We start from the raw sequence: 23,475 nt of genomic DNA, 5'->3' as shown, positions 1-23,475 counted from the left end.
TCTTAACCAATGTTATGTGACATTCTTGTAAGCTTCAAGTCTTTAGTTCAAATATATAAAACTTTTAAAACAAAACATTTCTATTGCAACTTCGTTTCTTAGATTATTGTAGTTCTGAGCCAAACATTTAAAATGGTGAAAATTTGCTCTATCACACAAAAATTTGTTTCTGGTGCAAAGGTGACATTTTTTGCCTTCCCTAACGATTAACGTTTGCGAATTAACTGGTGCAAGTTTGCTCATCAAGTCCGCAAATGGAATGGACCCTTCCCTACCAGTGTTATCTGCTCAAATCACTTTCTTGAGCAGGATTTTGAAAATTATTTTGAAGTTAATATGGGATTTTGCAAACGTTACATTCTGAAGAAATCTGCTGTTCCCACCATAAAATGTACCTCTGCTACCGGTACGTCTGATGCTACTGCATCTAAGCTGGATAGAGATCATCGAATGCAAAAGCGGACAATAGTGAAGGTTTGTAGTTACACAATAGAAGCTATAGGCTGCATATCCTACCGGTATGTAATGTTTTTAGGCCTACTTGTTTTAAATTTTATGAACATACAATGTGCCATCTGCTCAAAACGATTAAGTAGTTATGTAATACCGGTACCACTGTTATAGTCTAATTACAACAGATCACTACCTTGCAAAACAGCAAGGTTGCAAAACTTACTGTGTTGCTTACGGTACTTACTTTGACAGAACACCTTTTATCTCTCAATTGGGATTAACAACTTTTGGCTCAGAATATGTGGCTTAGCAATTTTTTATACAAATTTGATGTCCAGATTGTGGTGCTCTTCCACAAGACGCCCTGTTGGTCAACCAGACAAAATGATGACGTCACACATTAGAATGGACTATTATGAAGGAGGAAGTGCGGGGTGGAAATGGAACGAAATACACCAGAAGGAAATTGTCTCCCATTCATTCATTTCTTGTTCAATTTCAACAAATTTGCTATTGTTGGAAAGCACAAGCATAGATCTAACCAACTAAATTAATACCAAGTCCCAAAATACTACTAGCTCCATCTGGTGGCCACCTAAACTTGACCAAATTCAAACCATCACCAAAACTTCATTTTAAATGATAAACAATCTAAATCAAATCTAATTAAAAGAACATGTTACTGTTTATTGAAGTGCTAACTTTCATTGTTATATCTTATTCAATATGCGCGCAATCGTTGTTCGAAGACAGCCCCCTAACGAAGATTTTGCCCAATGCATTTCAATGGCGAATCGATCGTCTTCCAATTCACGCCCTGCATGATCACGATAATTAATTGTCTCCCATTTATTCATTTCTTGCTCAATTTTAACAGATTTGCTATCGTTAAAAAGCACAAGCATAGATCTAACCAACTAAATTAATACCAAGTCCCAAAATACTACTAGCTCCATCTGGTGGCCACCTAAACTTGACCAAATTCAAACCATTATCAAAAGTTTATTTGCAATGATAAAAACATTAAACGACAACCAATTAAAAGAACTTGTTACTGTTTATTGAAGTGATAACTTTCATTTTTATACCTTATTTAATATATGAGCAATCGTTGTTCGAAGACAGCCCCCCAACGAAGCTTTTGCCCAATGCATTTCAATGGCGAATCGATCCTCTTCCAGTTCACGCCCTGCGTGATCAATGGTGAATCGATCGTCTTCCAGTTCACGCCCTGCATGTTCACGATAATTAATTGTCTCCCATTTATTCATTTCTTGCTCAATTTCAACAGATTTGCTATCGTTGAAAAGCACAAGCAGGGATCTAACCAACTAAGTTATAACCAAGTCCCAAAATACTACTAGCTCCATCTGGTGGCCACCTAAACTTGACCAAAATCAAACCATTATCAAAAGTTTATTTGCAATGATAAAAACATTAAACGACAACCAATTAAAAGAACATGTTACTGTTTATTGAAGTGCTAACTTTCATTTTTATACCTTAATTAATATATGAGCAATCGTTGTTCGAAGACAGTCCCCCAACGAAGCTTTTGCCCAATGCATTTCAATGGCGAATCGTTCGTCTTCCAGTTCACGCCCTGCGTGATCAATAGCGAATCGATCGTCTTCCAGTTCAAGCCCTGCATGTTCACGATAATTAATTGTCTCCCATTCATTCATTTCTTGCTCAATTTCAACAGATTTGCTATCGTTGAAAAGCACAAGCATAGATCTAACCAACTAAGTTAATACCAAGTCCCAAAATGCTACTAGCTCCATCTAGTGGCCACCTAAACTTGACCACATGCAAACCATCACCAAAACTTCATTTTAAATGATAAACAATCTAAATTAAATCCAATTAAAAGAACATGTTACTGTTTATTGAAGTGCTAACTTTCATTTTTGTATCTTATTCAATATGCGCGCAATCGTTGTTCGAAGACAGCCCCCCAACGAAGCTTTTGCCCAATGCATTTCAATGGCGAATCGATCGTCTTCCAGTTCACGCCCTGCATGTTCACGATAATTAATTGTCTCCCATTTATTCATTTTTTGCTCAATTTCAACAGATTTGCTATCGTTAAAAAGCACAAGCATAGATCTAACCAACTAAATTAATACCAAGTCCCAAAATACTACTAGCTCCATCTGGTGGCCACCTAAACTTGACCAAATTCAAACCATCACCAAAACTTCATTTTAAATGATAAACAATCTAAATCAAATCCAATTAAAAGAACATGTTACTGTTGATTGAAGTGCTAACTTTCATTGTTATATCTTATTTAATATGCGCGCAATCGTTGTTCGAAGACAGCCCCCCAACGAAGCTTTTGCCCAATGCATTTCAATGGCGAATCGATCCTCTTCCAGTTCACGCCCTGCGTGTTCACGATAATTAATTGTCTCCCACTTATTCATTTCTTGCTCAATTTCAACAGATTTGCTATCGTTGAAAAGCACAAGCATAGATCTAACCAACTAAGTTAATACCAAGTCCCAAAATGCTACTAGCTCCATCTGGTGGCCACCTAAACTTGACCACATGCAAACCATCACCAAAACTTCATTTTAAATGATAAACAATCTAAATTAAATCCAATTAAAAGAACTTGTTACTGTTTATTGAAGTGATAACTTTCATTTTTATACCTTATTTAATATATGAGCAATCGTTGTTCGAAGACAGCCCCCCAACGAAGCTTTTGCCCAATGCATTTCAATGGCGAATCGATCCTCTTCCAGTTCACGCCCTGCGTGATCAATGGTGAATCGATCGTCTTCCAGTTCACGCCCTGCATGTTCACGATAATTAATTGTCTCCCATTTATTCATTTCTTGCTCAATTTCAACAGATTTGCTATCGTTGAAAAGCACAAGCAGGGATCTAACCAACTAAGTTATAACCAAGTCCCAAAATACTACTAGCTCCATCTGGTGGCCACCTAAACTTGACCAAAATCAAACCATTATCAAAAGTTTATTTGCAATGATAAAAACATTAAACGACAACCAATTAAAAGAACATGTTACTGTTTATTGAAGTGCTAACTTTCATTTTTATACCTTAATTAATATATGAGCAATCGTTGTTCGAAGACAGTCCCCCAACGAAGCTTTTGCCCAATGCATTTCAATGGCGAATCGTTCGTCTTCCAGTTCACGCCCTGCGTGATCAATAGCGAATCGATCGTCTTCCAGTTCAAGCCCTGCATGTTCACGATAATTAATTGTCTCCCATTCATTCATTTCTTGCTCAATTTCAACAGATTTGCTATCGTTGAAAAGCACAAGCATAGATCTAACCAACTAAGTTAATACCAAGTCCCAAAATGCTACTAGCTCCATCTAGTGGCCACCTAAACTTGACCACATGCAAACCATCACCAAAACTTCATTTTAAATGATAAACAATCTAAATTAAATCCAATTAAAAGAACATGTTACTGTTTATTGAAGTGCTAACTTTCATTTTTGTATCTTATTCAATATGCGCGCAATCGTTGTTCGAAGACAGCCCCCCAACGAAGCTTTTGCCCAATGCATTTCAATGGCGAATCGATCGTCTTCCAGTTCACGCCCTGCATGTTCACGATAATTAATTGTCTCCCATTTATTCATTTTTTGCTCAATTTCAACAGATTTGCTATCGTTAAAAAGCACAAGCATAGATCTAACCAACTAAATTAATACCAAGTCCCAAAATACTACTAGCTCCATCTGGTGGCCACCTAAACTTGACCAAATTCAAACCATCACCAAAACTTCATTTTAAATGATAAACAATCTAAATCAAATCCAATTAAAAGAACATGTTACTGTTGATTGAAGTGCTAACTTTCATTGTTATATCTTATTTAATATGCGCGCAATCGTTGTTCGAAGACAGCCCCCCAACGAAGCTTTTGCCCAATGCATTTCAATGGCGAATCGATCCTCTTCCAGTTCACGCCCTGCGTGTTCACGATAATTAATTGTCTCCCACTTATTCATTTCTTGCTCAATTTCAACAGATTTGCTATCGTTGAAAAGCACAAGCATAGATCTAACCAACTAAATTAATACTAAGTCCCAAAATACTACTAGCTCCATCTGGTGGCCACCTAAACTTGACCAAATTCAAACCATTATCAAAAGTTTATTTGCAATGATAAAAACATTAAACGACAAACAATTAAAAGAACATGTTACTGTTTATTGAAGTGATAACTTTCATTTTTATACCTTATTTAATATATGAGCAATCGTTGTTCGAAGACAGCCCCCCAACGAAGCTTTTGCCCAATGCATTTCAATGGCGAATCGATCCTCTTCCAGTTCACGCCCTGCGTGATCAATGGTGAATCGATCGTCTTCCAGTTCACGCCCTGCATGTTCACGATAATTAATTGTCTCCCATTTATTCATTTCTTGCTCAATTTCAACAGATTTGCTATCGTTGAAAAGCACAAGCAGGGATCTAACCAACTAAGTTATAACCAAGTCCCAAAATACTACTAGCTCCATCTAGTGGCCACCTAAACTTGACCACATGCAAACCATCACCAAAACTTCATTTTAAATGATAAACAATCTAAATTAAATCCAATTAAAAGAACATGTTACTGTTTATTGAAGTGCTAACTTTCATTTTTGTATCTTATTCAATATGCGCGCAATCGTTGTTCGAAGACAGCCCCCCAACGAAGCTTTTGCCCAATGCATTTCAATGGCGAATCGATCGTCTTCCAGTTCACGCCCTGCATGTTCACGATAATTAATTGTCTCCCATTTATTCATTTTTTGCTCAATTTCAACAGATTTGCTATCGTTAAAAAGCACAAGCATAGATCTAACCAACTAAATTAATACCAAGTCCCAAAATACTACTAGCTCCATCTGGTGGCCACCTAAACTTGACCAAATTCAAACCATTATCAAAAGTTTATTTGGAAGGATAGGAACATTAAACGACAGCCATTTAAAAGAACATGTTACTGTTTATTGAAGTGATAACTTTCATTTTTGTATCTTATTCAATATGCGCGCAATCGTTGTTCGAAGACAGCCCCCCAACGAAGATTTTGCCCAATGCATTTCAATCGCGAATCGATCCTCTTCCAGTTCACGCCCTGCGTGTTCACGATAATTAATTGTCTCCCACTTATTCATTTCTTGCTCAATTTCAACAGATTTGCTATCGTTGAAAAGCACAAGCATAGATCTAACCAACTAAATTAATACTAAGTCCCAAAATACTACTAGCTCCATCTGGTGGCCACCTAAACTTGACCAAATTCAAACCATTATCAAAAGTTTATTTGCAATGATAAAAACATTAAACGACAAACAATTAAAAGAACATGTTACTGTTTATTGAAGTGATAACTTTCATTTTTATACCTTATTTAATATATGAGCAATCGTTGTTCGAAGACAGCCCCCCAACGAAGCTTTTGCCCAATGCATTTCAATGGCGAATCGATCCTCTTCCAGTTCACGCCCTGCGTGATCAATGGTGAATCGATCGTCTTCCAGTTCACGCCCTGCATGTTCACGATAATTAATTGTCTCCCATTTATTCATTTCTTGCTCAATTTCAACAGATTTGCTATCGTTGAAAAGCACAAGCAGGGATCTAACCAACTAAGTTATAACCAAGTCCCAAAATACTACTAGCTCCATCTAGTGGCCACCTAAACTTGACCACATGCAAACCATCACCAAAACTTCATTTTAAATGATAAACAATCTAAATTAAATCCAATTAAAAGAACATGTTACTGTTTATTGAAGGGCTAACTTTCATTTTTGTATCTTATTCAATATGCGCGCAATCGTTGTTCGAAGACAGCCCCCCAACGAAGCTTTTGCCCAATGCATTTCAATGGCGAATCGATCGTCTTCCAGTTCAAGCCCTGCATGTTCACGATAATTAATTGTCTCCCATTCATTCATTTCTTGCTCAATTTCAACAGATTTGCTATCGTTGAAAAGCACAAGCATAGATCTAACCAACTAAGTTAATACCAAGTCCCAAAATGCTAATAGCTCCATCTAGTGGCCACCTAAACTTGACCACATGCAAACCATCACCAAAACTTCATTTTAAATGATAAACAATCTAAATTAAATCCAATTAAAAGAACATGTTACTGTTTATTGAAGGGCTAACTTTCATTTTTGTATCTTATTCAATATGCGCGCAATCGTTGTTCGAAGACAGCCCCCCAACGAAGCTTTTGCCCAATGCATTTCAATGGCGAATCGATCGTCTTCCAGTTCACGCCCTGCATGTTCACGATAATTAATTGTCTCCCATTTATTCATTTTTTGCTCAATTTCAACAGATTTGCTATCGTTAAAAAGCACAAGCATAGATCTAACCAACTAAATTAATACCAAGTCCCAAAATACTACTAGCTCCATCTGGTGGCCACCTAAACTTGACCAAATTCAAACCATTATCAAAAGTTTATTTGGAAGGATAGGAACATTAAACGACAGCCATTTAAAAGAACATGTTACTGTTTATTGAAGTGATAACTTTCATTTTTGTATCTTATTCAATATGCGCGCAATCGTTGTTCGAAGACAGCCCCCCAACAAAGCTTTTGCCCAATGCATTTCAATAGCGAATCGATCCTCTTCCAGTTCACGCCCTGCATGTTCACGATAATTAATTGTCTCCCATTTATTCATTTTTTGCTCAATTTCAACAGATTTGCTATCGTTAAAAAGCACAAGCATAGATCTAACCAACTAAATTAATACCAAGTCCCAAAATACTACTAGCTCCATCTGGTGGCCACCTAAACTTGACCAAATTCAAACCATTATCAAAAGTTTATTTGCAATGATAGAAACATTAAACGACAGCCAATTAAAAGAACATGTTACTGTTTATTGAAGGGCTAACTTTCATTTTTATACCTTATTTAATAGCGCGCAATCGTTGTTCGTAGACAGCCCCCCAACGAAGCTTTTGCCCAATGCATTTCAATGCTCGTTGTAGGACCAATTCTAGGTTTGCTTTTTTGTGTGGGGAAATTGAGAGAACATCTAATTTTAAAAACACATTTTGATGGTAAAGCAACTTGCAATAGATTGAGTTTCGCTTTTAGCAGCATGATCGTTGTTAAAGATCGAACAAGGTAAACAGCTTGATTAATCTTTCTGTTGATATCAACAGTTTTTCTTTTCATGTCATCGTTCCGGTGCCCCTGTGTGTAAAGCAGCGTTTCTCAACCTGGGGGTCGCAAAGGTCATTTCACGGGGTTCGCAAAGATATTCATAAAAGATTTTCGAAATCGCAAAGAATCCTGGAAAAGTGAAAAATCTTTGCAGCAATCACTTTAGTACACAATAATGTACCGTAGTCGATTGTTGTAGAAAAATTAAATCTTCGTGTTTTTTAATAGTTGCACTGAGGTCTCCACAGGGCCTCTGAAAGAAATTTTCTGTAGGGGTACGAAGAGTCATTCCGGGCCCCCTTTGTCTTTGGCAAAGCGCGTGATTTTGCTTAGGCGTATTACACACCATACAACATTTTACTGCAAAATTGGTCATCTGTGCGCAATAATAGCATCAGGCTGCAATAAAACTATTATTTAGTGTTTTGTGTTGTACATAGCCTATCATGTGATCTGTTCCTCGCCAATTATTCCTCGCCAATTGCGTAAGCTATCCTGCATTGAATTCGTGTGTCAGTTGTTGATGCCGGTGCTGTTGAGAGGTGTCGCTTGTAGCTTACAGCTTTAATGCAAAATTTTCAAATTCATTCATTTATTTCTCTTAGATGTAGCCTATAATTAGTCCTGATGAGGACACTATGATTTGGTGTCGAAAACGTTGGATTTAGTAGTTTTTTCTTGTTTTTTTGTGTGTTTAATAAAAAATGTTAAATCCACTAACGTTACTGAGTGTTATATGTATCTGCGGTACAACAAGTCAAGCTCTCTACCAAGGCTCAAACGTAACATCTTGTCAAAACATCATCAAATTAATCGTCTGACCAATAAGCTTTCTTCATTAACTTTTGTATTCACCACATGCCTAGCAGAGGTGAACGAAGTTACTTTTTTTTGACTCGGTTCCGTTCCTGCTCCGAAAGTATTCACTTCGGCTCTTGCTCCAACTTCTAAATTCATTTTGAAGTGAAATAAGCGTGAAACTACCTTTTTCAAATAATTTTAAAAAAACACAAAAAAGCCCAAAAACACCCGAGCTTTTTAAGAAAAGCCCGAGTTTTTCTCAACCCTGCTTTTGCTTCCCTATGTCCTAACCGAACAGGAGAAAAACCAACTTTTACGATTTAATTTTGGGTGCTTTAAAATGGAACATTTTTGCACGTAAAGCATTAAATCACCACTTTGGGCCCCTAATTTGCGCGCAATGCACTCAATTACTTCTCCGGGCCTTTTTGCTACATTACGGGCCCCCCAGGACTAAATGATAACAACTTTTATGCTTGAATTTAGTCGTTTAGGGTGGTTTTAACCATCATGTTTTCGCGTAAAGTATAAAATCACAATTTTGGGCCTCCCAACAATCACAGGCCTGGGCCCTCAAGGGTACGCCGTACCCTCAGTATCCCCCTCTCATAGGCCCTGGGTCTCCAAGCAAAACATTCAAACACAAACGGTTTTGGAACTACAAACATTCGTGCTTGTACGAAAAGCATAGGCTACTATGTGGCTTCATGCCACACCATCACTATTGATGAACACGAATATTTGCCATTTGTTGATAACGTACAGGTCTGTTCGGAGGATTTGTTGAGGAATCAGCATCAAATCGGTGGACCTGGCCACATCGTCGCTATCGATGAGTCCTTGGTGGCCAGACGAAAACCAGGAAATTCACAAGGGCGCCCAGTGCCACAGCAGTGGATCTTCGGCGGGATTGACACCACAACAAAGTAAGTTATATATTATGTGCATGTTTACCCCCTACAACTAGGCCTACGCCTAGTCAACTACGTTCGAGCAGGTGAGCAATATCACTTGGGCTTGGGATTTGAAGGAATATTTGACAACACTTTTATTTAACCTACCCTCCTTAGGGCACGTTCTTTTGCACCTCAATGCCTGTAGATATCCCTAGTAAAATTGTGCTATTAGAGAATGCTTCATTGTAATGGTACCGCGGCGGGACAGGGCTACACTGGAGGCAGAAATTTTACGCCACATCGCACCAGGAACAGAGATTCATTCCGATGAATGGGGTGCATACTCTAACTTGTCTAGTGAGTGTTTCTTGTAGTTCTATTTTAAAATGACATAGGCTACACTAACATGTAAACACTTAACGTAGATTATGTTAAACATTAAATGGATTGGATGAAGTACATAAAATGCATGTAGATTAAACATTTGTGTAGACTAGGTGTACTGAGAGTAAAAATGTGTAGGGGAGATGTGGCACCTATGGGACGAATATGACATTATTTCTAAAAAAACGTTATTTTAAAGCAAATCATGAACTAAAGCAATTTTATTGCAAAGTTTAGTCATTGTTTCTTAACATGAAATCAAAACAGTGATGACTGTAGGCTAATATTCTTTATTGTTTTTTTTTCATCATTAAAAAGTGTCAGACAACTGTCCCATAGGTTGCTTACATACATGATCAATGGGACAAGGGGTTATGTCCCAGGAGACACTTTTCTAGATACATCAATTGATTGTCAAGGGTATGATGGAATGAAAGAGACTCAAGAGAAAAGAAGCAGAACTTGTTTTCTTGGTTTTCATCAATAAATAGACCCGCTTTTCTTTTCAGACATGATAAAATAAGACACTTTAAAGGTTCAATGAATTGAAATCTAAAAAGGTATATACTTTTGCCATGATCTATAGCAAAGTGTAGTGTAATAAGGCTTTTCAAGATTGTACAAAATAAAGCAGTAGCTCTTATCTACATCCCTAGTGAAAAATACTTTTTAAGTGAAAAAAATTTCTTTCAGCCTTAAAATAACGTAGGAATATGTCCCAAAAGTGATTGCTTGCACAGTCCCATTGGTCATTCAACCACCAGTTTGTGTTTAGCTTGTCTGAAGACATATCACAGTACAATGTGTACTTTTCTGTTGTGATAGCATCAGACCCAACCATTTGGCTTAAACTGTCATGCCAGGTCCCACTTGATACAACTTATTCATAGTGTAGAAACTGTTAACAACAATTAACCATTTAAAGTTACTTTGGGAGCAGAAAAAAAAATCAACTGACCTCGCCACTTAACTGCACAGCTCCTTTTCAAAAAGCACGATGGCTCATGCCAAAACAATTATGCATCCATTAAAAATAAATTTAACAATTTAACATGTTTTTGTTATTTCTATTTGGAAACCGTTGCAGCAAGCATTTTAGGCTGAAATTTATTTAAAGTTGCTTTCGTATTTTTTAGATCTTGGATATCGCCACCAAACGGTCAACCATCACCATCATTATGTTTCGGCCACAGGGGTTCATACGAACCACATTGAAAACCTGTGGCTGAATTGTAAACGGAAATTTAAAAGAATGGGTGGCACCACAAGGCCCATGATACCTGGGTATCTTGATGAATTTATGTGGCGACATCAGTTTCCACGGGGACGACATTTTCCGGAAGTTCTCCGCGCCATAAGGGAGTCCTACCCCTTACTGTAGCCGCCACATCGTCCATTTGTCAAAAAAAAAAAAAACAGCCCTTTTCAGGGCTACCTAATGATAAAAAAGAGTTGCTGCCCACATAGCCTACTTTGTGATATTTATTCTATAACAAACAAACTAGGCTAAAAAAAGTGCAATGTCACATGAAACAAAATAATTTTTTTAACTTACGTTTGTAACATGATTTTTGTGTGTTAACGTTTAAGGTTTGGACCTATGAATCATTTTGTTTACACACACGGATGCCTTTGGGAAAAAGACTTCGTGTGGTAATGAAAGAACACGAGAATGCAAGCCCAAGTCATTTCATTACGGTTTCGTTACTTACCTTTGATCCATATTTAAGCCTAGGTTTATTAGGCTTAGCCTATGTGTTGCGAAAAAATTTCTTGGCTAAGCATTGAACAAAACATAAGTATCCGCACCCACTGTCTCGCTGGTTGTTGTTGCTTTTTATTATTTGCAGAGGTTTCTCCATCCAAATAGGAACAATTTTCTGGCTCCTGCACTTGGAGCTGACATCACTTGCTTCCTCAACCGAGCTTTTCCAATAGATGTCGACTGAGGGCCGAGTGACAAGAATTCTTCCACGACCTCCCAAAGGATCAAAGTTCTACACCGCTCTAGAGCACACATCGCTTTCCTATTGATCAGTGTTTGTTACATTACTTGATTCGGACAAGCCATCACACCACCAACTAGGCTATTTGTGTGCCTGATCCTAATACTTTCTATGACTTTAGCATTTTTTCAATATAAATGGGACACAATTAATTATCGCGATCACGCAATGTGAATCCAGAAAGACGATCGATTCGTAATTGAAATGCATTGTGCAAAAGCTTCGTTGGGGGGCTGTCTTCGAACAACGATTGCGCGCATATTGAATAAGATACAAAAATGAAAGTTATCACTTCAATAAACAGTAACATGTTCTTTTAAATGGCTGTCGTTTAATGTTCCTATCCTTCCAAATAAACTTTTGATAATGGTTTGAATTTGGTCAAGTTTAGGTGGCCACCAGATGGAGCTAGTAGTATTTTGGGACTTGGTATTAATTTAGTTGGTTAGATCTATGCTTGTGCTTTTTAACGATAGCAAATCTGTTGAAATTGAGCAAAAAATGAATAAATGGGAGACAATTAATTATCGTGAACATGCAGGGCGTGAACTGGAAGACGATCGATTCGCCATTGAAATGCATTGGGCAAAAGCTTCGTTGGGGGGCTGTCTTCGAACAACGATTGCGCGCATATTGAATAAGATACAAAAATGAAAGTTAGCCCTTCAATAAACAGTAACATGTTCTTTTAATTGGATTTAATTTAGATTGTTTATCATTTAAAATGAAGTTTTGGTGATGGTTTGCATGTGGTCAAGTTTAGGTGGCCACTAGATGGAGCTATTAGCATTTTGGGACTTGGTATTAACTTAGTTGGTTAGATCTATGCTTGTGCTTTTCAACGATAGCAAATCTGTTGAAATTGAGCAAGAAATGAATGAATGGGAGACAATTAATTATCGTGAACATGCAGGGCTTGAACTGGAAGACGATCGATTCGCTATTGATCACGCAGGGCGTGAACTGGAAGACGAACGATTCGCCATTGAAATGCATTGGGCAAAAGCTTCGTTGGGGGACTGTCTTCGAACAACGATTGCTCATATATTAATTAAGGTATAAAAATGAAATTTAGCACTTCAATAAACAGTAACATGTTCTTTTAATTGGTTGTCGTTTAATGTTTTTATCATTGCAAATAAACTTTTGATAATGGTTTGATTTTGGTCAAGTTTAGGTGGCCACCAGATGGAGCTAGTAGTATTTTGGGACTTGGTTATAACTTAGTTGGTTAGATCCCTGCTTGTGCTTTTCAACGATAGCAAATCTGTTGAAATTGAGCTAGAAATGAATAAATGGGAGACAATTAATTATCGTGAACATGCAGGGCGTGAACTGGAAGACGATCGATTCACCATTGATCACGCAGGGCGTGAACTGGAAGAGGATCGATTCGCCATTGAAATGCATTGGGCAAAAGCTTCGTTGGGGGGCTGTCTTCGAACAACGATTGCTCATATATTAAATAAGGTATAAAAATGAAAGTTAGCACTTCAATAAACAGTAACATGTTCTTTTAATTGTTTGTCGTTTAATGTTTTTATCATTGCAAATAAACTTTTGATAATGGTTTGAATTTGGTCAAGTTTAGGTGGCCACCAGATGGAGCTAGTAGTATTTTGGGACTTAGTATTAATTTAGTTGGTTAGATCTATTCTTGTGCTTTTCAACGATAGCAAATCTGTTGAAATTGAGCAAGAAATGAATAAGTGGGAGACAATTAATTATCGTGAACACGCAGGGCGTGAACTGGAAGAGGATCGATTCGCGATTGAAATGCATTGGGCAAAATCTTCGTTGGGGGGCTGTCTTCGAACAACGATTGCGCGCATATTAAATAAGATATAACAATGAAAGTTAGCACTTCAATTAACAGTAACATGTTCTTTTAATTGGATTTAATTTAGATTGTTTATCATTTAAAATGAAGTTTTGGTGATGGTTTGAATTTGGTCAAGTTTAGGTGGCCACCAGATGGAGCTAGTAGTATTTTGGGACTTGGTATTAATTTAGTTGGTTAGATCTATGCTTGTGCTTTTCAACGATAGCAAATCTGTTGAAATTGAGCAAGAAATGAATAAATGGGAGACAATTAATTATCGTGAACATGCAGGGCGTGAACTGGAAGACGATCGATTCGCCATTGAAATGCATTGGGCAAAAGCTTCGTTGGGGGGCTGTCTTCGAACAACGATTGCGCGCATATTAAATAAGATATAACAATGAAAGTTACCACTTTAATAAACAGTAACATGTTCTTTTAACTGAATTTGATTTAGATTGTTTATCATTTAAAATGAAGTTTTGGTGATGGTTTGAATTTGGTCAAGTTTAGGTGGCCACCAGATAGAGCTAGTAGTATTTTGGGACTTGGTATTAATTTAGTTGGTTAGATCTATGCTTGTGCTTTTTAACGATAGCAAATTTGTTGAAATTGAGCAAAAAATGAATAAATGGGAGACAATTAATTATCGTGAACATGCAGGGCGTGAACTGGAAGAGGATCGATTCGCTATTGAAATGCATTGGGCAAAAGCTTCGTTGGGGGGCTGTCTTCGAACAACGATTGCGCGCATATTGAATAAGATACAAAAATGAAAGTTAGCACTTCAATAAACAGTAACATGTTCTTTTAAATGGCTGTCGTTTAATGTTCCTATCCTTCCAAATAAACTTTTGATAATGGTTTGAATTTGGTCAAGTTTAGGTGGCCACCAGATGGAGCTAGTAGTATTTTGGGACTTGGTATTAATTTAGTTGGTTAGATCTATGCTTGTGCTTTTCAACGATAGCAAATCTGTTTAAATTGAGCAAGAAATGAATAAATGGGAGACAATTAATTATCGTGAACATGCAGGGCGTGAACTGGAAGACGATCGATTCGCCATTGAAATGCATTGGGCAAAAGCTTCGTTGGGGGGCTGTCTTCGAACAACGATTGCGCGCATATTGAATAAGATATAACAATGAAAGTTAGCACTTCAATAAACAGTAACATGTTCTTTTAATTGTTTGTCGTTTAATGTTCTTATCGTTCCAAATAAACTTTTGATAATGGTTTGAATTTGGTCAAGTTTAGGTGGCCACCAGATGGAGCTAGTAGTATTTTGGGACTTGGTATTAATTTAGTTGGTTAAATCTATGCTTGTGCTTTTTAACGATAGCAAATCTGTTAAAATTGAGCTAGAAATGAATAAATGGGAGACAATTAATTATCGTGATCACGCAGGGCGTGAACTGGAAGACGATCGATTCGCCATTGAAATGCATTGGGCAAAAGCTTCGTTAGGGGGCTGTCTTCGAACAACGATTGCGCGCATATTGAATAAGATATAACAATGAAAGTTAGCACTTCAATAAACAGTAACATGTTCTTTTAATTGGATTTGATTTAGATTGTTTATCATTTAAAATGAAGTTTTGGTGATGGTTTGAATTTGGTCAAGTTTAGGTGGCCACCAGATGGAGCTAGTAGTATTTTGGGACTTGGTATTAATTTAGTTGGTTAGATCTATGCTTGTGCTTTTCAACGATAGCAAATCTGTTTAAATTGAGCAAGAAATGAATAAATGGGAGACAATTAATTATCGTGAACATGCAGGGCGTGAACTGGAAGACGATCGATTCGCCATTGAAATGCATTGGGCAAAAGCTTCGTTGGGGGGCTGTCTTCGAACAACGATTGCGCGCATATTGAATAAGATATAACAATGAAAGTTAGCACTTCAATAAACAGTAACATGTTCTTTTAATTGGCTGTCGTTTAATGTTCTGATCATTCCAAATAAACTTTTGATAATGGTTTGAATTTGGTCAAGTTTAGGTGGCCACGATTGCGCGCATATTGAATAAGATATAACAATGAAAGTTAGCACTTCAACAAACAGTAACATGTTCTTTTAATTAGATTTGATTTAGATTGTTTATCATTTAAAATGAAGTTTTGGTGATGGTTTGAATTTGGTCAAGTTTAGGTGGCCACCAGATGGAGCTAGTAGTATTTTGGGACTTGGTACTAATTTAGTTGGTTAGATCTATGCTTGTGCTTTCCAACAATAGCAAATTTGTTGAAATTGAACAAGAAATGAATGAATGGGAGACAATTTCCTTCTGGTGTATTTCGTTCCATTTCCACCCCGCACTTCCTCCTTCATAATAGTCCATTCCAATGTGTGACGTCATCATTTTGTCTGGTTGACCAACAGGGCGTCTTGTGGAAGAGCACCCAGATTGTTTTCTTTCCTAACTTTTACAGAATGTAGCTAGTGGGATTCATAATCTGATCATAATTCAATGTTGCCCAAACTACAATTGTGCTACCCAGGTCTTCATATGTGTTCAGGAGGTGTGTGAGACATACTGTAATCTGATATTAATTGTCAATTTTTTGTAGGCCATGAATGATGAAATGGGTGCGGGTTCGACCAAGAAAAGTAAAACCACTGCATCTCAACAAGCTGTGCCGACTGCTGCTGAAGATTCCATTGACGTTGCTATGCATGATGAGATGACAGTATGTAGCCTTGCATTGTTGTATTGATGAACCAACATAATTAATATAGGCTACAGGTTCAATCTAATGTGCTGCTTGTATTCAGTTACGGGTGATGTCCTCCTCTTTTATCTCTGGTGGTGGCCGAGGGGTTTATCGTTCTATCATATTTCATTCTTTTTTTGTAAATTACCCAGTAGTCAAAATCACCGCATAATGCTGTTGCATTAATCTCTTATGTACAATTCAAGTGCATCTAATACTGGCATGGTACCAATTTCAAAACGTTATAATCTTCAATGGTTGTTAATAAAGCAAAGTGTACTTTACAATACATATTAGGTATTGGAGGTTGCGGAATGCGGATGTTGACAAACAAATGGTTAGCTGCGAGTTTTCAAGTGAGTCATTCGGATGTTTCCACCTGGTGTGAAACAGCATCTTTCCAATCCAAGGCTTGTCAGGTTTCATTAAAACAGGAGCAGACTACAAAACGATCTGTTGGTGAGTCACCTATCAATAAGTGCTTATCTGCTATCTTTTTTTTAAAGTTTGATTGATTCTGCAGTCAATGTTAAAGTGTTTCTTTTTGCTTATTTACAACTACTCATAACAGTCTATTGTGCCACTACTACAGCATTATTCTCAACAGGTACCCAAACGTGGTTTGGACGAAATACCGTGGGCACGAACACTGAAACAATGTTGCTTTCCAGTCAGGGTAAGCCAGTTGCATCTTCTACCCCACTTAAAAATAGAGATGCATCTGCTCATTCTTCATTTTTCTATCTGTCATCTGAATATGAACTATCCGAGAAGTCGTGGGACACAACAATTGAAGGGCAGCAATATTTGAAATAAAATAGTCAAAAAGATTGGTGGAGTATTGTAGAGTTACCTTAGTAGTGTAACAATTGCATCTTATAACCGGCATATCTAGTATGCTCTTAAAACATATCCATTTGCATATGGGTGGAACCAGTATATGAAGTATCTTCCTTCATCGCCTTGTAGGCTATTAGGTTTACATTTCTATTGACATCTCTTTTTCTTATGAGTGCGTTCACTTGAGCTTGTTTACTGTTCATTGTTCAACAGCCTTTCAAGAGCTGGTTGCGTAATTGTTCCATTCATTATTAAACGACTTGCTGTTACATTTCCCAGGCAATTCAGGCTGGTCGCCTATAGGCAGGTGCTGGAGTGGCTGTTGGATGGAGAAGTTCTTGGCAAGTCCAACAGAGTCGTGCTGCCATCCTGCATTGTGTCATTTATCCGCAGAAAGTATCCCAGTGACGATGGAGACTATGCTGGGTTCCAAAGACCAGTGTTAACATTTTAGTCTTGGTTTAACCTGGTTTATTGCAACCGTTTCGTTTACTTTTATTTTTCGATTTGGTGTTTTTTGGTTTGGTTTGTTTTCGATTTGTGTGTCGTAATGTGATTTGTCATTAGTATTGTATGTTGGTTTATTCTTTTACTTTATTTCTGCTTCAATTTGGCTTATTCTAGTCTTTTTTAGCTTCATCTAGATTATTTTTATAGAACGGAGATGTCAACACCGCCGAAGACAGTCCCAATGAATGCTAAAGCGTTATCGCATGATAGTCGACTGTACTATGTCCTGCAACACCGTACAATACAACATATTTTCGATATAACCAAGTTTGGCTGTTGTAATCTACGAAACTAGCCTTCGGCGATGGGTTTCGCAAACCACTCCTGGCACACAAGCATGAACAACTAAATTTGTATAATGCTGGCTGAAAGATGCGTCTTCACTATGGATACCTTATAAATTTGCGCATTCAGTAGCAACCAAACCTATCTCGGCTAGTTTGGTCTCGACTCCAACTGACGTCATATCGCTAGGTGGCGTTGACGAGTTTGCTACTTCCAGGTAGCGTGAGAGAGAAGCGCTAGAGAGCGTGAGAAAAGGGTCGGTTTCTCGACTGTGGGCCTCAATTGTAAGGAAGTGAGTTATTCAACAGGTTCCAGATGTCTTGGCAATGGATTTTAGCCTATGTTAATTCAATCGTGCAGTTGCACTTTAATGGTAGCCACTTTAACAAGTCAAAATTGTGACTAAAACACAAAGCAATTTCACATTGAAAAGCAGGCACTCTTCGACGAGTGGGTGATGTAAAAGTGCCTACCGTTAAAAACCGAGAAGTCGGATTCGTAATTTTTTCGCCCGGCTCCACAGCCCTGGTTGCCACTAGTTACTATGTACAGTAGCCTACGACTACGAGTTATAAAAAGATGCCTTTATCTAGTAGGTAAACTTTAATTTTAAAGTGATCTTCAAGATCATGATTGTCCATAACCTCAGAGGCTATTTTCACAATATAGGCTATGATAAATACCCTCTGCCTTTTTTCTCTTGTATTTTACAGTATAATTTTCATTGCTAAGTTGTTTGTAAAATACTAATGCAGTGGAATCTGACATGTGACCTCGTAACGTCTTTCGCTTTCTTCCTCTCTCATTTCACTATGTAATGCAATTATTGCATTAATGCATTTTCGTGATATCTTGAAAAAAAAAACAGTTGTTGTTTTCTCAGATATACTTGCTTGTTTTTACTAATTAATCTGGCAACGCTGTTACGTTCGCGGTGTTCTGCTGGCACTCTGGCTGGCAGCGAGCTTGTGTTTCAAGACAGATTGTGATATGTGGTATGACGTTATAAAAGCTTGTCTATGCAAGCAAATCTAGACAAAAAAATTGAGGTTATCATTTTGAGATGAAAATGCATGGCGCTGCATCAACAATAGCTCACTTCATGAGTCGGCAACCTTTTGGTTACTATGTAATTGTATTGTTATACAATAGAACTCGGTTAATCCGGATGGAATCGCCAGTCAAATCGAATCCAGATTAACCGAGTTCTACTGTAAATCAATCTATCACTGCTGCATGACACCAGGTCTAAATACAGCATGGAGCTCTTTAGCAAGGCCTATAAGAGGGGGGTACGGAGGGAGGGCCCAGGACTGTAAATGTTGGGGCCCGAAATTGTGATTTTATAGTTTACGGCCAAAAATGTTTGGTTAAAACCATCTTAAACGACTAAATTCAAGCATAAAAGTTGTTATTCTTTAGTCCCGTGGGCCCGTAATGTAGAAAAAAGGCCCAAAAAGGTTACAATTGAATGCATTCCGCACAAATTAGGGGCAACACTAAAAGGCGGAAATGCGGAACGCGGAAATAAGCCGGGCGTGAAATGGCGGATTGTCCGCAGAAGTACCGTAGCGATTTAATGCCGATGTAGAAAATGCGGAAGTACGATCTTAGCGTCCATATTGTTTAACATAGCGATAACGTCATCATGAAAGAATCAAATGTTGCAACATGGAAAAGGCGGAAATGAGATTTACTACTTTTATGTTGAAATATCATTGAAAGATATTGTTTAGAAGCAATTGTGAGGTCATTAAATACTTTGACTGTTTTAATTCCACAGTTATTGGAGTAAATTTCGAAATTTAATGGAATTTATTGAAATAGGAAAAAGGCGGAAATGCGATTTTTAGCCACAACTCAATACCGAACATTTTCTTATGTTGAAATATCATTGAAAGATATTATTTAGAAGCAATTGTGAGATCATTAAATACTATGACTGTTTTAATTCTAAAGTTATTTCGACTTATTTCCGCCTTTTAGTGTTTTCCACAAATTAGGGCCCAAAGTGGTGATTTAATGCTTTACATGCAAAAATATTTTGTTAAAAACATCCTAAATTAAATCATAAAAGTTAGTTGTGCTCCTGTCCGGGGGGGAGGGGGCATAGTATAGCAAAAGCAGGGTTGAGAAAAACAGGGCTTTTTTAAAAAGCCTAACCCGCTTGTTTTTTTTTTAAAAGCCTAGGTATTTTTGGGCTTTTTAGTGTTTTTAAAAACTGTTTGAAAAGGGTAAGTTAGTTTCATGCTCATTTTACTTCAAAATGAATTTCGAAGCAGGGAACGCAGACAGAGTAAAAAAAAGTGACTTCGTTCACCTCTGCTAAGGCTAGGCATGTGGTGAATGCAAAAGTTAATGATGTTATAATTGATGAACAAGATGTTATGTTTGAGCCTTGGTAGAGAGCTTGACTTGTAGCCTACCAGATAGCCTACATACAACACTCAGTAGCGTTAACGGATTTAGCATTTTTTGTTAAACACACAAAAAAACAAGAAAAACTATTTAATCTCACGTTTTCGACACCACATAGTGTCCTTATCAGGAATAATTATACGTTATACACCTGAGAAATAAATAAATGAATTTGAAAATTTTACACTAAAGCTGTACAAGCGACACCTCTCAACAGCACCATCAACAACTGACACGCGAATTCAATGCAGGATACACAAATTGGCAAGAAACAGATCACATTGATATGCACAACACAAAACACTAAATAATAGTTTTATTGCAGCCTGATACTATTATTGCGCACAGATGTCCAATTGTGCAGTAATATATTGTATGGTGTGCAATCTGCCTAAACAAACATCACACGTTTTGGCCATGAAAAAGGGGGCCCAGAGTGAGAGGGGGCCCGGAATTGCCCTTCGTACCCCTAGTGAAAATGTCTCTCAGAGGCCCTGCTCTTTAGCACAATCAACTACAAAGGGTGTCTAATTGGCTGCAGCTTGGTGTACTGTCAGTCAATTAGATAGTGCATATCATATATATAGTTGTTTTTACAACAGAAAACAGGATTTTATATGGATAATATGTAACACATGATCGATAAAAATGATCTCATGTTTGTGAACACAGTCATGAAAACTGATCTACTTTAGCATAGTTACCGTAATAATACTGTGACGCATTATTATTATTGTCTGATATCACTTTTGTTCAGGTGTCTCTATTTGATAGCCAAAAGTAAACAATGGTTTTTAATTGCATATGCTTTTATATTCTCTTGATCGTTTTTCATTCTCTGAAAAGTGTATTTTCTGAACCTGAATTGAGATCAAAATATGAATACAAATACAGTTTTAAAGGGCCTGTTTTATCTCAGACAGATGGAGTAGTGCCTTTTTGGAACGTTTTATATGGTTAGTATTTTAAACTTTATTTTCTTTGGAATAGATAGCCTATCTATAGGAATTACTTCATCATCATCAACCAATTTTGATTATACAGGCCATGAGTTAATCCTGATGTTGAGGGTGTGGCTTGTCTGTCGAGAGCGAAGTTTTCCTCTCCACTCCTCACGGTCCGTTGGGTTGGCAAAGTCCATGTTCAGGGCTAATAGGTCATGCTTAACGAGTTCTTTTCAAGAAAGTTTTGGTCTACCTTAACTAGGGATGGGCAAAATAGAATACCGAATATAGAATAACCGGTTGTGAAGCCTAACCGGTTTCAAAATCCATATGAAATCTGATAATTGAAACCGTTTTAACAATCGACTCCGTACCGCTCCGTCTGGTCGCAACGAATTCGCTGTAGCAAAAGTAGAATTGTTTATCGATTTAGTGCAATCCGGCATAGAAAAAACGTATATACGAGTTTCGTTGTTTGCATTAAAGAGATCTTTCTTGTCAAGCGCAATATTTTGGTGTAACTGCCACATCTGCTTCTTCAGAGAGATGTTTTTCAAGTGCAGGTTTAACTGCCACTAGTGTTGGGCGATATTGAAAAAAACAAAACGATACGATATTTGAAAAATACTTGATATTTCGATACTTTTCGATATTTTTGTTCTAATTAAGAAAAGAGTTTCTCAGTCTTTGAAATTAGCATCAGCAATTAAAATGCCGAAGCCACACGAGCGCTTGTAAGGTTAGGGTTAAACATTCCTGTCAGTCGTTATGGCACAGCCATAGATTTGTTCCTTAGTCAACACCTCGATGGAGCTCTGCAAAAGAGGTGTGTGGATGGGTATCAAAGCACGAAAGTCGCAAAACGTGGACGCTTCATAGCGAACGGCGAAGACAGTGTAGATTTACAACCAAGCGATGAGCCTCTTGATGTGTCTGATTCCAGTGATGACGCGACAACCTCATCCTCCGATACAGCATCTGATGATTCCGATTCTGACAGCTAGTTTTTTATCAAATAGACTTTGTGTTGCTTGCAGTATCCCAATTGTGCCGAAACTATGTTAGTGTATACGTAAATCGAGGCAATCTTCTCGCAGGGAGCTATTAATTTGTTACCAGTACCTGGTTGAGCAATTAACGTTATTTTATGATAATTTAACGTCGCTAGATGTCGAATTAATGTAAAACAAGCGTAAATTTCTTTTTGGACATTGTTGTTACGCAATATAACCTGCCGGGAAATCGTTTTGTGCTGACTCAAACGTTGAATCAACCCAAAATTAACTTACTTTTCCTCCCCGTGAGTTATTTAACGTGAATTAACGTAACAGCGTGCGTATCGCGTTGCACACTTTATCGCTACTTTTGGCATTATTACATCACAACAAATCAAACAGTGCGGTCGTGATAGACTACTCTAGTATATTTCTCGCTTTTCGTTTTACATGTTTTGGTGCAATTTTTTTCGTAATAAACGTTCAAAGCAATTGCCAAGGCAATTTCAACTTTTGCCGTTTGGCCTCGGCAACGTTTTTGTAAGGGTTTGCAGTTACGAGTTATCGCCCAACACTAACTGCCACCAAGATGAGATCCCGTTTGACTGGTGAACATTTAAAAAGCCTAAATTTGTTACACTGCAATAAGCAATTTTGTGATGTTCATTGCTTTTATAAAATCATTAAATGTGTTGATGGTAAAAACGGTTAATTATTCTAGAATAGATATCTGTATTCATAGGCGTCGAAATAGGGTGGGCCGGGTGGGCGGCGCCCACCTTGCTGTGAAACGAGGGTGGGCAAAATATGTTTCGCCCACCCTGTTTTCATGACACTTATGAAGTGTTCGTTACAATTATTTTCGTTTCTGTTAAACGCTGAATTATCCAATCAACTGCAGCGCAACTTCTTGTTTTACGCAATGTCTCTCGCTAGGTAGCCGACAGAACAAAGCAATTCCGCATCCGCAACAACCCTGCATTGAAAAAAGGCGGTACTCAATGCATTGTTGTTGCTGCGGCAACTGCCACACGCTGGCAATTCTATTTTCTCCGAATGGTCTCACTTTCGTTACGTCACAATCAAACTTCAGTTCCGGGTCAGCGTAAGGGAATATGGATATGACATCATAATAAACATGGCAATAAAATAACCGATACAAACTAAAGACGTACTGAAACAATCGCTTTTTACAAATCTTTCCTCACAAACATGTTACTGGGTAT

General features: G+C 37.7%; 1 long non-coding RNA gene across 1 annotated transcript; it reads left to right on the top strand.

Moving 5' to 3' along the window:
• On the top strand, positions 1-17,538 carry LOC145787679 (uncharacterized). Its single transcript, XR_014291428.1, has 5 exons — positions 1-474; positions 16,114-16,233; positions 16,555-16,716; positions 16,865-16,933; positions 17,377-17,538. It is a non-coding gene; the product is annotated as an uncharacterized LOC145787679 (long non-coding RNA).
• The last annotated feature ends 5,937 nt before the right edge of the window (positions 17,539-23,475 follow it).

Source organism: Aplidium turbinatum, chromosome 18 (genome assembly GCF_918807975.1).
Source record: "Aplidium turbinatum chromosome 18, kaAplTurb1.1, whole genome shotgun sequence".
Lineage (NCBI taxonomy): Eukaryota > Metazoa > Chordata > Ascidiacea > Aplousobranchia > Polyclinidae > Aplidium > Aplidium turbinatum.
The sequence above is the reverse complement of the archived record's forward strand: the minus strand, read 5'-3'. Positions and strand labels throughout refer to the sequence as shown.